The 13,495-nt window shown below is 32.8% G+C and overlaps 1 protein-coding gene across 49 annotated transcripts in view; it reads right to left on the reverse strand.

Moving 5' to 3' along the window:
- ADGRL3 (adhesion G protein-coupled receptor L3) overlaps positions 1-13,495 on the reverse strand; it is an 858,853-nt gene that overhangs the window by 680,812 nt on the left and 164,546 nt on the right. The gene's annotated exons all lie outside the window — the stretch shown is intronic.

The raw sequence follows: 13,495 nt of genomic DNA on the forward strand, positions 1-13,495 counted from the left end.
TATTAAACAAATAATAAAACAGACTTTTTACACCCAGAAAATAGTATTATCCTTCAAAGTATTTTCTTTAGATATTTAATATTTTCTAATGGTTTTGCAACTGGCCATATCAATTTTTGAATGTTCTAGTATGTCTATTTAAAGAGCTTTACACAAAGCTCTTTAGTTTTAGTTACTAGTTTTAGTGACTACACAAAGAGCTTTACACAAAGCTCTTTGTATTAGTTAATTATTATTATATTTAGTATTTATTTATGCTATTAGTGGTAGTATGCAATCAGGAGGTTAAGTAACTATATATATGCTAAACAGCGACAAAATCCATTATCTATTCTAGAATTTTGCCCCCAAATGGATAAAGAATGAGATACAGGACAGAAAGTCAATAGCATAAAATTAAAGTTGAGCTCTACTTTACCAAATCACTATTGATTAAAATAAGATATACTATGATATAAAATGAAAACAAATTAGTGAAAGCTATTCACTAATAAAAGCATAATATTTTGTTCAGGGACTTAAAAAATATTAAAGCAATGAAACTCACTGTATCTTTTGGAGTGAGTGTCCACTTGTATTTGCCCAATTAGTGAGGTTTTTGTACCACAAGAACAATTCAAGTTCATACTTGAATACCACACTCGACTGCTTGGGCAGGAAAAACAAATTTTTAATCAACTGCTTAAATTTCACTGGATGATCATTCTAGCATGCTCTCTCAATAATTATTGGCCGTCACTTTTTTCCCTGGTTTTTGAAGAATTGACGTATCTCATCTTCAAATGTTCTACGTATCTAAACAATCATGGGTTGTTCTCTACAGGTTTACCTACAATACTATCACCTTTAAGATCTTTTACTTTTTTCCCTCCCATCTGGCAAATACATTCTGACATCCAAGCATGACTAATTTCACAAAGTTCTCCCTGATACTACCAAACCCACTCCACCACAGATAAAACCAATCTTATCTTCCCTGACACTCCTACACCTCTTTGTACATTTCTCTATTTTGCTGAAAGCTACACTATAATATGAATTGCTAGAGAACAGAGACTGTGGCTTCTTCAATCTGTATCACCCCTCTCTAAGCAACCAAACACCTAACAGCGCCATGAAATGCTGACTGGGTAAACAAAACATTTCCATTTCTTAATTAAACACACACACACACACACACACACACACACACACACACACACACACACAAACTTGTTTATTGGAAACTGTCTGTATTGGCTGCACATAAATTGAGACCAAAAACAAAAGTACACTATTATATGTATCTTTGAATTTCTTTGTATAGCTACCTTTATAGATTCTTTTTCTTTTTATAGGTAAGGACAGAGAATCTTCCATTTACACTTTGGCTATTCAACATCTCAATGCCTCTCTCAATTACAGCCACTTATGACACTTGAGAGTCAGCAGACAGCTCCAACCAAGGACAAGCTTACATAGAGCCACTTAGCCTGCTAATGAGAAGGCAACCAGGTGTGAGGGAAAACACTAGAAAGAAAAAGGCGAGCAGGAGGGTGAAGAAAATAGAAAAGAAAACTTCAAGAAGGGCAGGAAAAGGTATTATATCAAATGATACTCTTCTATCAGTAAAAAGTAATAAGACTGAATTTCTTTTGTAATTAATAAACTTGATCTAAAAGAGATCTTTTAAAAGGAGCTACTAGAAATATTGTTTTGAGCAATGTGATTATTTAGGAACAAAGCACTGAGGAAAGACAAAAAATGTAATTTATTTTGGATAAAAATAAATGCCTGCAAATATATGTTCATAGCTTCATTACTTTATAGTTCCATATGGTTCAAAAGCAACATAAAAAGCAATGCACCAGAAATTATTGCAACTCACTCTAGGTCTTGAGAATTAGATGGAAATGTTTTGAGTTCGAGTACTAAATTGCTTTAATTAAAAATTAAAAGTTAAATTAATTTCTGCTTTAAATCAAACTTTGTAAACCAATCACATATATAAGATCTCCAAAATGGAAAATAAAATAAAAATGACATTCAATTCATCAATGACAAAAAAACTGGAATACATGATAAATATGAATGTTCAAGGTACATTTTCTAATCCTAAAATAGAAAGTTTAAAAAGTAGAGAAACTTCATTGATTCATCAAATATTTACTCAATGCCAGGCACTGCTCTAGTTGGTATGAATTCAGGAGTGAACTGAACAGATGAAAATAGCACTCACAGAGCTAACCTCTGCATTCCAGTTGTGGAGCAGTAAGTGAAAGAAAGAGCTAGATACATACACATACACACACACACACACACACACACACAAAATGTGAGTCTGTGTCTACACATATACATATACATACACACATTTTTACATATTTATAAAATATATTACTATATTATTATGTGTAATAGATATATGTATAAATCATTTACATACATTTTCTATTTATATGTAAAAGTCTTCCTTTTTTGGCAGGTTAAATTAAATTCATATTTAACCTTTAAAACAATTCTCTGAGGTTGGTATGGATATTAGTGGCAAGGCCAGAATTTGAATGCAAAAAAGCCAAATTCAGACTCTACATCCTCAAGCCTTTCAAATAACATACTGATTATTACTGCGTATGTTTCTTACCGGGATGTTTATAACGAAAGACAGAAAATAAACTTCCCAAAATCAATATTTTAGAAAATGATCCTCTCAGAATTTCATGACACTGATTACTGTTAGAAGATACTTTCACATTTTGGTATTAAAATAAGATTCCAGGAATCCCATTATAAATTAATGTGGAATTAAGATGGAAAATATGTTATTTTCTCAGTCCAAGTGACATTAATTCCAATATTATGTGGTATCACCTACTGAACTATCCAGTCAGGGTTCATGAGTCAATGAAGAAGTGACATGAACAAACATGTTTTTAAAAGACTATTCTGTTGTCAGTTAATAGATGGCTTTCAGCCTAAGATGACAGTGATATTTTTTAAAAAGGTCAGCGATAATTGAGGCTTAAAAAACAATACAATGAGTTAGAGAAATTTTTATGTTGGAATATCTTTTTGTCTACAAGAGTTAATCCTTAAATCATTCTTAGAACTAGACAAACAGTTACATATTAGGTATTAGTAATATAATTTTATTAATTGTAAAAAGAAGTATATCACTTTCATATCCATCATTTCAATTTTTTTGGATGTTGAATAGGAAAATGTGAGTCAATGATCTGAAAATAGACATAATTATCACATTTATGAGTCCACCTCCACACTTTCAACTAGGCCTTCAAATGTTATCTTTTTACTTATGATGGTCAAATCCTTTTTCCAACTACCCCTTTCAGGTCTCACCAGACTAGTCTATGGGTGATTTTCAAATATCTTCTACTTTGATTTCTTATTGATAAGCATCACTTTGTGCCACCTCTCTCTAGATAGTGTTCAGATTGTTTTTTCATCTCTATTTCCAATATCATAATCCTCATCACTGTGTAAAATAGACAGAAAATAAATTTTCACCCTATTTTACAGATTAGAAAGCTATAAATCACAAATATTACCATGGTTATCACATAAATATTTTAAAGGCAAAAGTCCAAGACAGTTTGTACTTAGTTCAACCGCCTGCCACTAATCTTGTCTCACTGGTCTACACACCTCAATAGTACCTCTCAGAACACCATTCAATCCCCTCTCAAATCTGCCTTGCAAATGGTTCCCAGAACAACCTAAGACTTCATTTTTCTCATGATGATTTTCTGCTCAATAATCCACAAAAGCACTGTTTTATTTTTCACAGAGTCTGGTTTTCAAGAATTTATAAAGGATGAACACAATTTTTGTATTACAAACACCACTTTTTGACACCACTCTACTCCAAATAGAATTTCCATAACAGTGAGCTTGGGTTGCTGACTGGCACCTTAGACTAGATTATTCTGAATAGAGTGGCTTGTCAGCTAATGCAATCCCCCGTACACTTGTTCAAAGTTTTAAATACTGTGCTGAAGTCTCATCTTCCCAAAAAATTAGCCTCAACTGTTTTTGCACAAATTCACCTCTAAATGCTTGGTAAACTTTAAATCAGTAGTACAAAGTTTAGTCCTAAATGCACCCATATTTTCTACCTATTAGCCTATGGCCCCAAGAAAGACTACTCCATTATATAAAGTATCTAGGGGTGGCACTTTGAGAATGGCTAAATAAGTAGGCTGGCAAATAGTCTCCACAAAAATCAATGATAAAACTGGACAAAATTGCCAAAAACAACTGTTTCAGGACTATAGAAATTAACCAGTCATTTAACAAATTAGGAAATGTTTATCAAGAAAAACTACTGGACTTCTGGTAAGAACAATGGGGGTCCTACGTCATTTTGCTTGGGAATTTTCCTCTCTCTCTCCCATCCCCAAATAGGCTTAATGTGAGATCAGAAAACAAATCTTAGTAAATATAAAAGGATGAAAAATCATATAAATTGTGTTGTCTAACCAAAACAGAATTAAGTTAGAAATAAAAAGAAAAATAGATTTGGGAAATCCCTAAATATTTGAAAGTTTTAACATTTCTATATATCCCAAGGGTCAAAGACGAAATCACAAAAGAAATTAGAAAATATTTTAATTAAATGGAAGCAAAAGCACACCATAACAAAATTTATGGGATGCAGTGAAAGCAGTACTCAAAGGCAAATTTATAGCTTTAAAAGCCTACATTAGAAAAGCAGGAAGATCTCAAATCAATAATCAAAGCTTCTACCTTAAACAAAGAGAAAAAGAAGAGTGGGCTAAATGCAAAGTAAGCAAAAAAAGAGGGAATAAAGGAAAGAATAGGGGAATAAAGGAAAGAAGCTGTAAACTTTACCAGAAGACCAATGTTAAAATGACTACTAATTCTTTAAAATCCCACTTATTATTTATTTATGCTATGAAAAAAAAAATCCTTTAACTTCTCTATCTGGTAGCATTTTCATTTTTAACATGACAAATAGATGAAATTACTCTTAAGCTTCCTCCTCCTTGAAAAACATATAATTGATTTTTTGGTAATATTCAACAGATCTATAAAGGATATAAAAATGTACAACAAAAAGGAAACTCACAGGTTATTATTAGGGAAAAAATGCAGAAAATCCAGAGAATGATCCTCAAACCTTAGCCAATATATTAGCCAACAATTTTGCTTATAGAAGGCTGAGTTTCATACATTTTGTTTATACAAACACTAAAATACATTATAATTGATGCAAGGAAGGGAAGAAATATATTGTGGTGACTGTCAGTTTGCCTGTCCGCATATATAAGGTAGGGTAGGATAGGACAGGATAGGAGGATGGGATAGGATATGATACTATACCATTCCATACCATTCCCTACCATACCATACCATAGGATATGATAGGGAAGGTAAAGGCAAAAGAAGGGAACAGAAGAACCCATGCTGAGGTGTCTTCTATATACCCAGCCATTGTGGTAACAGCTAGGAATAGGGCAGTATAAACAGATACAGATACAGTTCTTGCCCTCAGAGAAGAGATTTTATTAACATTAAAACCAAGGATTAGGTCTTTTCTCTATTTCCTTTAGTGCAGAGAATTATTCTTTCTCAAGTATCAAAAGCTACCCAAAGCTCCCACAGCTTCCATAGTCACAATCAATTCTTTCTTCACGTTTAGCCGAGGATTGACTCACAGATGCTTCAACTTACTGCTAGTATCTAAGGAACTATGTAGCCATTGTCCTATGACATAATAAAGGAGAAAACAAGACCTGCTGTGAATAACCCACCCTCAGGAAGAGTTCTAGCATTCTGCTGTAGATAGGAAAATAAGAAGCTTCTTATGAAGGGAGAAAAGATGGTAAAATACACAGCAGATGTGACTGATTGAGGCTTGAACAGACATCTAGAAAAGGATTCAGTACAAAATGGAAATTCCATATGGGCAAGATGGACTAATGACCTGGGGCAGGGGGTTTCCTGCTCTCCTTTAAACACTTCTGCATTACAAGTAGTCAGCAGCCCATGTCTGTAACCCTAGGGAGACTTGGTGGGCTTCCAGGAAGATATTTCCTCAGCAACGCCTGCTCCTTTCTTTCTCTGCTTAAGAAATAGCTTTCAAATTATCAATGTTAAAAAAAATATATTTAATTTACCCTCTGTTTTTATCCCTCAAAAATGGCTATGTTATGACTATAATTACACATGACAAGTGGTATTTGCATACTAATCATGGTTTCCAACTTCTATAATGGAATTATTAAGCTTCTCTCATTTATAATAAAATGTGACTACCCTCTATACTTTTAAATGGTAATTTTCTAGTAGAACATGCTGAAATCTACCCTGCAGTTTATATCATGAAATAATAATTGTTAAACAGTACATACATTTACATATTCTATGACAAAACAGTTCAAAACAATTGGAAGTTTGCTTTGCAGGTAATGAAAATATAACAATTTATATTTAAGTACTTAAGTTTTAGGAAGAAGGGGATTACAAAGATCAATGTTCATTTGTTCAACTTCAGTAGGAATATAGTATATTTTAATAATAAATATTGTTCAAAATACAAGGGAGTCAAGTCAGGAAAGAAAACATTTGTTCTCAGAACTCCTGTTAAAATGAGAAACTACCACTCATAAAGCAAATAGGTAATTTTCAATATATACCTGCAATTAAGTGACACTGATTGCTACTGCTTCTTCAAATATGAATTCTAAACTCATGTATTTTTTTCTAAGATGAATATACAAAGAGAACATATAGACCCCTTGGTCTTTACAGGAGCTGTATTTCGGAAAGATTGCATATTAATTCACTTTGAATGTCTTGGAGATACTTACCGTTTACAGAAGCTCTATACTAAAACATTTTGAAATGTGTTGCAAAATAATCAGCTTTCAACATATATATTATTTAAGCAGTCTCCCATTGCTCCATCTCCTTTCCTTTCACACTGGTTAAACATACCAAAATCTAACCTGAAATATGCATGCTGGGACAGCGTAAGTCAGCGTAACTTAGGGAGTACACTTGATGATTCATATGATAATTATCTCAGGGTTATGGATGTAGGAAATCTTGTCCCGGTTTATGTCCAAAATTTGAGCAAGAAATTTAAAATTTCATTCAAGCTTAAAATTTCATTAAAGCAGAAATGCTCTACTTAAGAAAAAATCCTTTTCTTTAAACATTTATTTATCCTGTCTTTAACTCTCCAGTTTTTAGTTCACAAAACTGTACCTTCTCTTCATGGTAAATTTAGATAAATAAATTTAGAGTTTAATCTTGAACTATTAAATACAAGGAAAAATAGCCTAAGAACAAGTTATTGTGCCAACACATGCTACCAAATACCTTCTACAGACTCATGATAGATTTTTTTTTAAGAGTTACCAAATTTTTGTAAACTTAAGCAGTTTCTGAATGTCAGTTCCAGAAAAAATGATGTTTATGTCACATATCTAGAAGGCCAAATTGTCAGGTGATACGAATCTCACGAAAATCCAATACGCCAGAATCCTTACTGTTTTACTAAACACAAGAACCTGGCATCTAATGAAGTGTTCTCAGAGGTTTACAATAGTTTGGATTGCCAAGCCAGACACTGAATCTCAGATGAGCTTTTTCCAAAAATCCTCATTCCTCTGGTCATTAAAAAAAATCAATAAATGTATTCTAACTAAAGTTTAAAAAGCTTCTGAGAAGTGACCTCTGCCAAAGTGTTTTGGGAACATTCCAACTGTGCAGGGGGCAGAATGTGGGATCAAAAAGCAGAAAGAAGGAAATAAAGAAATGCTTCTGCACAAGTGAAAAAAAAAATCTGGCTGGAGGTCTGAAAGGGATTAACTTACATATCAAATATCAGATTTCCATTGCATTGCCATTCTGCTTTCTCCTTTTTTCTCTGCCCCCTTCCCACATCGCCTGTAGTTCATCGCATGAAGCTTTATTTCTCACTTTGTCTAAGATTTCAAGCAGAAAATCTTCAGTACTGAGGTCTTAAAAATGTGCTTTATGTTCCACAGTAATAGTCCCTTATCTGAGACTCCAGCATCTGGAAATCAAACCAACGTAACTTACAAGCCTGAATCAGAAAACGTGTTTGTGAAAAAAAAAGGCACACTGCACTAAAATTCAACTCAACTTCATGGAGAGGCCCTCAATCAAGACCTACTTATTCTTTCTTTCCTATACAGAGTTCTAACAAACAGAAATCAGAAGAAGCAAAAGCAGGGTATTGACAAACTGACATCCAGAAGAAATACCTAAAGCTCTGAGGAAAACAGAAAAAACTTTGGAAATAGTTTCACTATTCAAATGCAAACATCTTCAGTGGACACTAGAATAGGAGGGATATTTGCCCCAACTTTTCAGAAATTTTTTTCTACCCAAAGAATTCCCCCTACACCCACCCAAACAAGATCCTAGATAACTGAAGTTTTACACATACATGATTCAAGCTAGTCATAATAAGGTTAGGTAATACTGGTATTATAGATAAGCAAAAGTTAACCTCCTTGATGAAGTGCAAAGGATTTGTGTATGTGTGGGTATTTTACTCTGCCTTTTGAGGACATTACTTTTAAGTATTTATATTTTATGTCTATATGTTATAGACATAAAAAGAAGAGTATATAAATCTACGTTTTAAGTTATTTAGATATTGCATGCCTATTGCGGGAAAATTCATATCATCCTTTCAAATAAGGTTCACTAAAATTTTTTTAACCTGTTGGCTTTTTGTAGGAAAAAGTTAATGCATCCATAGACCTTTTTAAAAATAATGGATGTTGCACACAGCTAGCAACACAACTCTTTAAAAAGTAAAAAAGTCTATTAAAGTGAAACAATATTTTTCAGAATAACAAAAGTCAAAGAACAGCAAACTATGAAAATGATTTACCGAATTAAAGTATTGCATTATTTTTAAATTTAATTAATGCTGAATTTAATTTCCATTGTTACTAAATGTAATCAATTCTTTTTGAAGTATGCATTCAAGAGATATAAAGGAAATGCTAATAACAAAAATTTTAACATTTTAACATTTTTTCTACTTTCCCCCTTAACAATGAAAGTTAAATTCTCAAATTCATATGGGATAAATATGCAAACAGTTTTATGTATACCTATAAGTGAAAAATTGTTATGTCTCTTATTTCTTTAGGATACTATTTCAAATTATATGCTTATTATAATTTTAAGAATAGCATGCTGTGGTTATTACAATAAAAAATCAAGAGCAAAGATGAACTAGGTATTTTTGAAAAAGCAAAAAAGAAGAGTTTTAAAAAACTTGTCTGAAATCATTTTTGTACATCCCAAATATGCTATTTTCTTCTAATGTTTGGCAAAATTCCTAATAGGCAGCAGTTTTTAATATTTTAATATTTCAATGTGCTACTTTAACTTTTATTTCTATTAAAATGGATGACAAATTAAATTACATAAAAGGCAAACTTTTATATATTTAGATTTCAAAAGAACATTGTTTACAATCATTTTCATTCAATAATCAAGCTAACAAACAAAGAAAGAGCCACACTAAACCTAAAGTGGGGCTAGCTAACTGCGCTACAAAACTGAGTTAAATATTGTTCCTACTACCAGGACATTCACAGTCAATTGTAAACTTTCTTAACAGTACACAACAGTCTTGGTTTGACTATTTAATTATCAACATTAGGTATACGAACAACAGTAAAAATAACAAAACAACAGCAATAATAAGCTTAAAAGGTCAACTAACTTAATCGGAACACAATTTAGATCATAATCCAGACAAACTGTTAATAAGCACAATGGGATACAAAAGCAAATTTACTAAAAAATATTACCTAAATATTAAATAGCAAATAAAAATAAAATATCTGTCTCTACTTCACTGCAGTCAAAGACAGTCAAATGCAAGTTGATCCAATTAAGCCAATTTAGGATCCACAACTACTTAAAAGCATGAGCTATATACTAAGTGATGAAGGCAAAATGGATTTGGTCCAAATCTGCTTTATTTGCTTAGATGCTATTTATTACAGCTATATTTTATTACACAGTAGTAAAAAATTACAATGCGACATCCTGTTATTTCCTACAGGGAAAAGTGATACAGATGCACTATTAAACATCAGCACACGCATCAGGATGTCAGGCTACACTCCACTTGTGCCTTTATAATGTGTCAATAGACATTGATGTTTATGCAGCTGATGGTAAAGCCAGCCAAATTACTGCCACTTAAATGTTCCATAAAATCATGGCTTTATAGAAATCTAGAACCTTTTCAGCACCTCTGGTGGCTGTATACATATTGGAAAGAGAATGCTTATTTTAAAAGAAAGCAAGTAATGACCATTATTTCTTTAAAAAAAAAAATACTTAAATGCCTTAAATTTTCCCTAAAACTAATCTACTATTTTCAAGGAAAGGATCTAGCATATCACAGAATACCTAAACATTTATCTTTGCCAAACAAAATTATAGGTAAGTTGTGAACTCTAGTTCAGAACAGTTCTAAAAAAATAATTTGTTGAGAAATAATGCTTCACAAGAGAATTAAGATTATAGCTTTTCCAAACCCCATAAATATCTTTCCTCCTTTCATCATTATTTGCTTCAATTTATATTCCTCATGTGTTGAAAATGTTGCAGATATTATATAGAATTCTAACTATACAAATAGAAATTCTCATTTTTTTCTGTTATTTGAAAGTGAGAGAGAGATAAGAAGAAAAATTCGTTTTTCAATTAATAGTTGCCAATTCTAAAGATACTAACTGGTGATCTACAGTGCTATATGCTTTATGCAGGAAAATATTCAGAGATTCCCCTGCAGAGATTCAGGTGTTCTAAAATTTGTTTTTCCTCTTGAAGCTGAAGCAATTTTAAATTCGCTGCCATGGGGCATACCCCCAGCCTCAGCAGATACCGAAGATGAGATTTCCTAGTATCCAACAGCACTGCTGCAAACTATATCTAGGCCTCCTGAAAACACAGAGTAAGTGAGGCATCAAGGCAGATACCTTTCCCTTGCCTCCAATATATGAATGATCTAATTCTTTCTGAGATAGTTTAGCCCAAATGCTCTTGAACATCAAGAGCCTCTGTTAGCTGGGAGTGTGTTCTATGCCTTTTGCACTTGCCAAGATATTGGTCCCCTTAGCAGTCTCAGTAGAGCAAAAGAAAACTACATTATATGTTTTAGAACAATCAGTTAAACTTCTGAGTGGTAAATTGTATTCAATTTTTTTGTAATTTTTTGTGATCTCCCGGTCAAATAAACTCAATAACAACAATTTCAGTTTTTAAAAATCTTCCTATTTAGAGAACCAACTTTGGCTAACGAGATGTCTGGGCAGTATGTATCTGCATTACAGTCGTAATGTCATAACCATTTTCTATGACTTGGGCATAATGATATTAGCTTATAATACTTATCTTCCATTCCCTTCTCCAGATAAGCATTTTTTTCTGTCTTTTAGAGAATATCCTAGTATTTAATGATCCCTCTAGAAATTCAACCTCAGGCTAAGTAAGGTTTGTCACAATTGTTAGAACTTTTAAGAACACGAGCACAGAATTATTATTTATCATATCTATTAAAATATCATACCACGGTCATTCAAAAGTTGACATTGAATGACATTAACGTTCAGGTACTATTGAAGAGAAAAGACCTCCACAAACAACATTACAGTAACCATTGCTATTATTACTGAATTTTGGTGATGATTATTGTCTCTCAAATGCTCTGTCTTCATCTCTAACTCCAACCTGTTTGTACATATGGTGACTCACATTTAGAATGTCCTTCTCTAATTCTCCATCCATGTTAATGGCTTCATTTACTTATTCATTCATTTATCTTACAATGGTTATTCTAAACCTGCTGTTTGCTAGACAGTGTGCTATTTCGTGTGCTCCAAAAATAAATAACTGCTTAATGCCCTTTGGAAGAAAGTTGTATAAATAAATATTTTAAAAACGTAAGGTCAATGTTTTGTTTAAAAAAAAAATGAAAGCAGTGAAGAAGTACAATAGGTTTTTAAGCAAAACAAACCAAATCCTCAATACAGTGATACCATTAATCTTTATAAATCATGACATATATTGCCCATATACTCATATTTCATGGTTTTTAAAATTATTATTATTATTATTATTATTATTTGAGATGAGTCTCACTCTGTCACTAGGCTGGAGTGCAGTGGTGTGATCTTGGCTCACTGCAATCTCTGCCTGCCAGGTTCAAGCGATTCCCCTGCCTCAGCCTCCCGAGCAGCTGGGACTACAGTTGTGCACCACCACACCCGGCTAATTTTTTTTTTATTTTAGTAGAAACGGGGTTTCACCATGTTGGCCAGGATGATCTCGATCTCTTGACCTTGTGATCTGCCCGGCTCGGCCTCCCAAAGTGCTGAGATTACAGCTGCGCCTGGCCTATTTCATGTTTTATTGATCATTCACTATGATAAACCCAGAGGACGGCATATATTATTTATTATTTGACCACACCCACCAATTATTTATCACAGTTTATATATATGACATATAAAATATATATGCATAACAGTAAACAACCCAAAAGGTGCATGCTCTGGACACAGGCTGCTTGATTACAAATTCTACCTGTTACATTAGCTGCATGAACTTACTTCAACTATTTTTGCCTCAATTTACTCATCTATAAAATGGGGACTATGAGATACCTTAAAGCGTTAGTGAAAAGATTTAACAAATAATCCAAGTAAACTATCCAGAACTATCTCTAGCACACAATTGGCACAAAACATGTTCAGCTAGTCAGGCCTTAAATGCTAACTTGATGCTTCATATGCATCTCCTTTTTGAAATCCTAATTTATAGAGTAAATAACATTATCGCCATTTAACAGATGATGAATCTGTAGTTCAGGGAAGTTAACATTTTCTTAACATGAGAGAATTTCTAAATGGCACAGCCACAAAGCAACATATATCTACAATACTCAAAAAGGAGAGAAATAAGCATCATACATATATTAGGTTGGGCATCATAACCTACGTATTTACAACTCTAGCCATTTCAAAAGAAGCAAGTGAGTGGCACTACCAGATAAAAATATAGCAGAGTAAATGAAGAACAAACTCTGTCAAATATTAAAAAATCCAAAAAAAAAAAATTACCGGCTTTTACTTCAATTAACTGGAGCTTTAGTAAGGAAGACTGTAATTACAACTGAAAATTCCACCCATAGCAGTAGGAAGGTAGGACATCTCTAGGAGCACTGCGGGCTTTCATTATATTACAGTAATCTCCCTGAAACTAACATTAGGACAAATGCTACTCATATCCAACATATTGCTTAAATAGAGAAACTGCCTCTTAGCATCACAGTATATTCAATGTAAAGTTCTAAAAGAAATATTTTAAGTTCCTCAAGCTAGACAGCTGTATCAATAACACAGATTTTAAACCCATGAAAAAGTCAGTTAAGGGATATTCACGAGACATTGGTGTCAATATG

The sequence above is a fragment of the Pongo abelii genome, chromosome 3, assembly GCF_028885655.2.
Source record: "Pongo abelii isolate AG06213 chromosome 3, NHGRI_mPonAbe1-v2.0_pri, whole genome shotgun sequence".
In the NCBI taxonomy this organism is placed as follows: Eukaryota; Metazoa; Chordata; class Mammalia; order Primates; family Hominidae; genus Pongo; species Pongo abelii.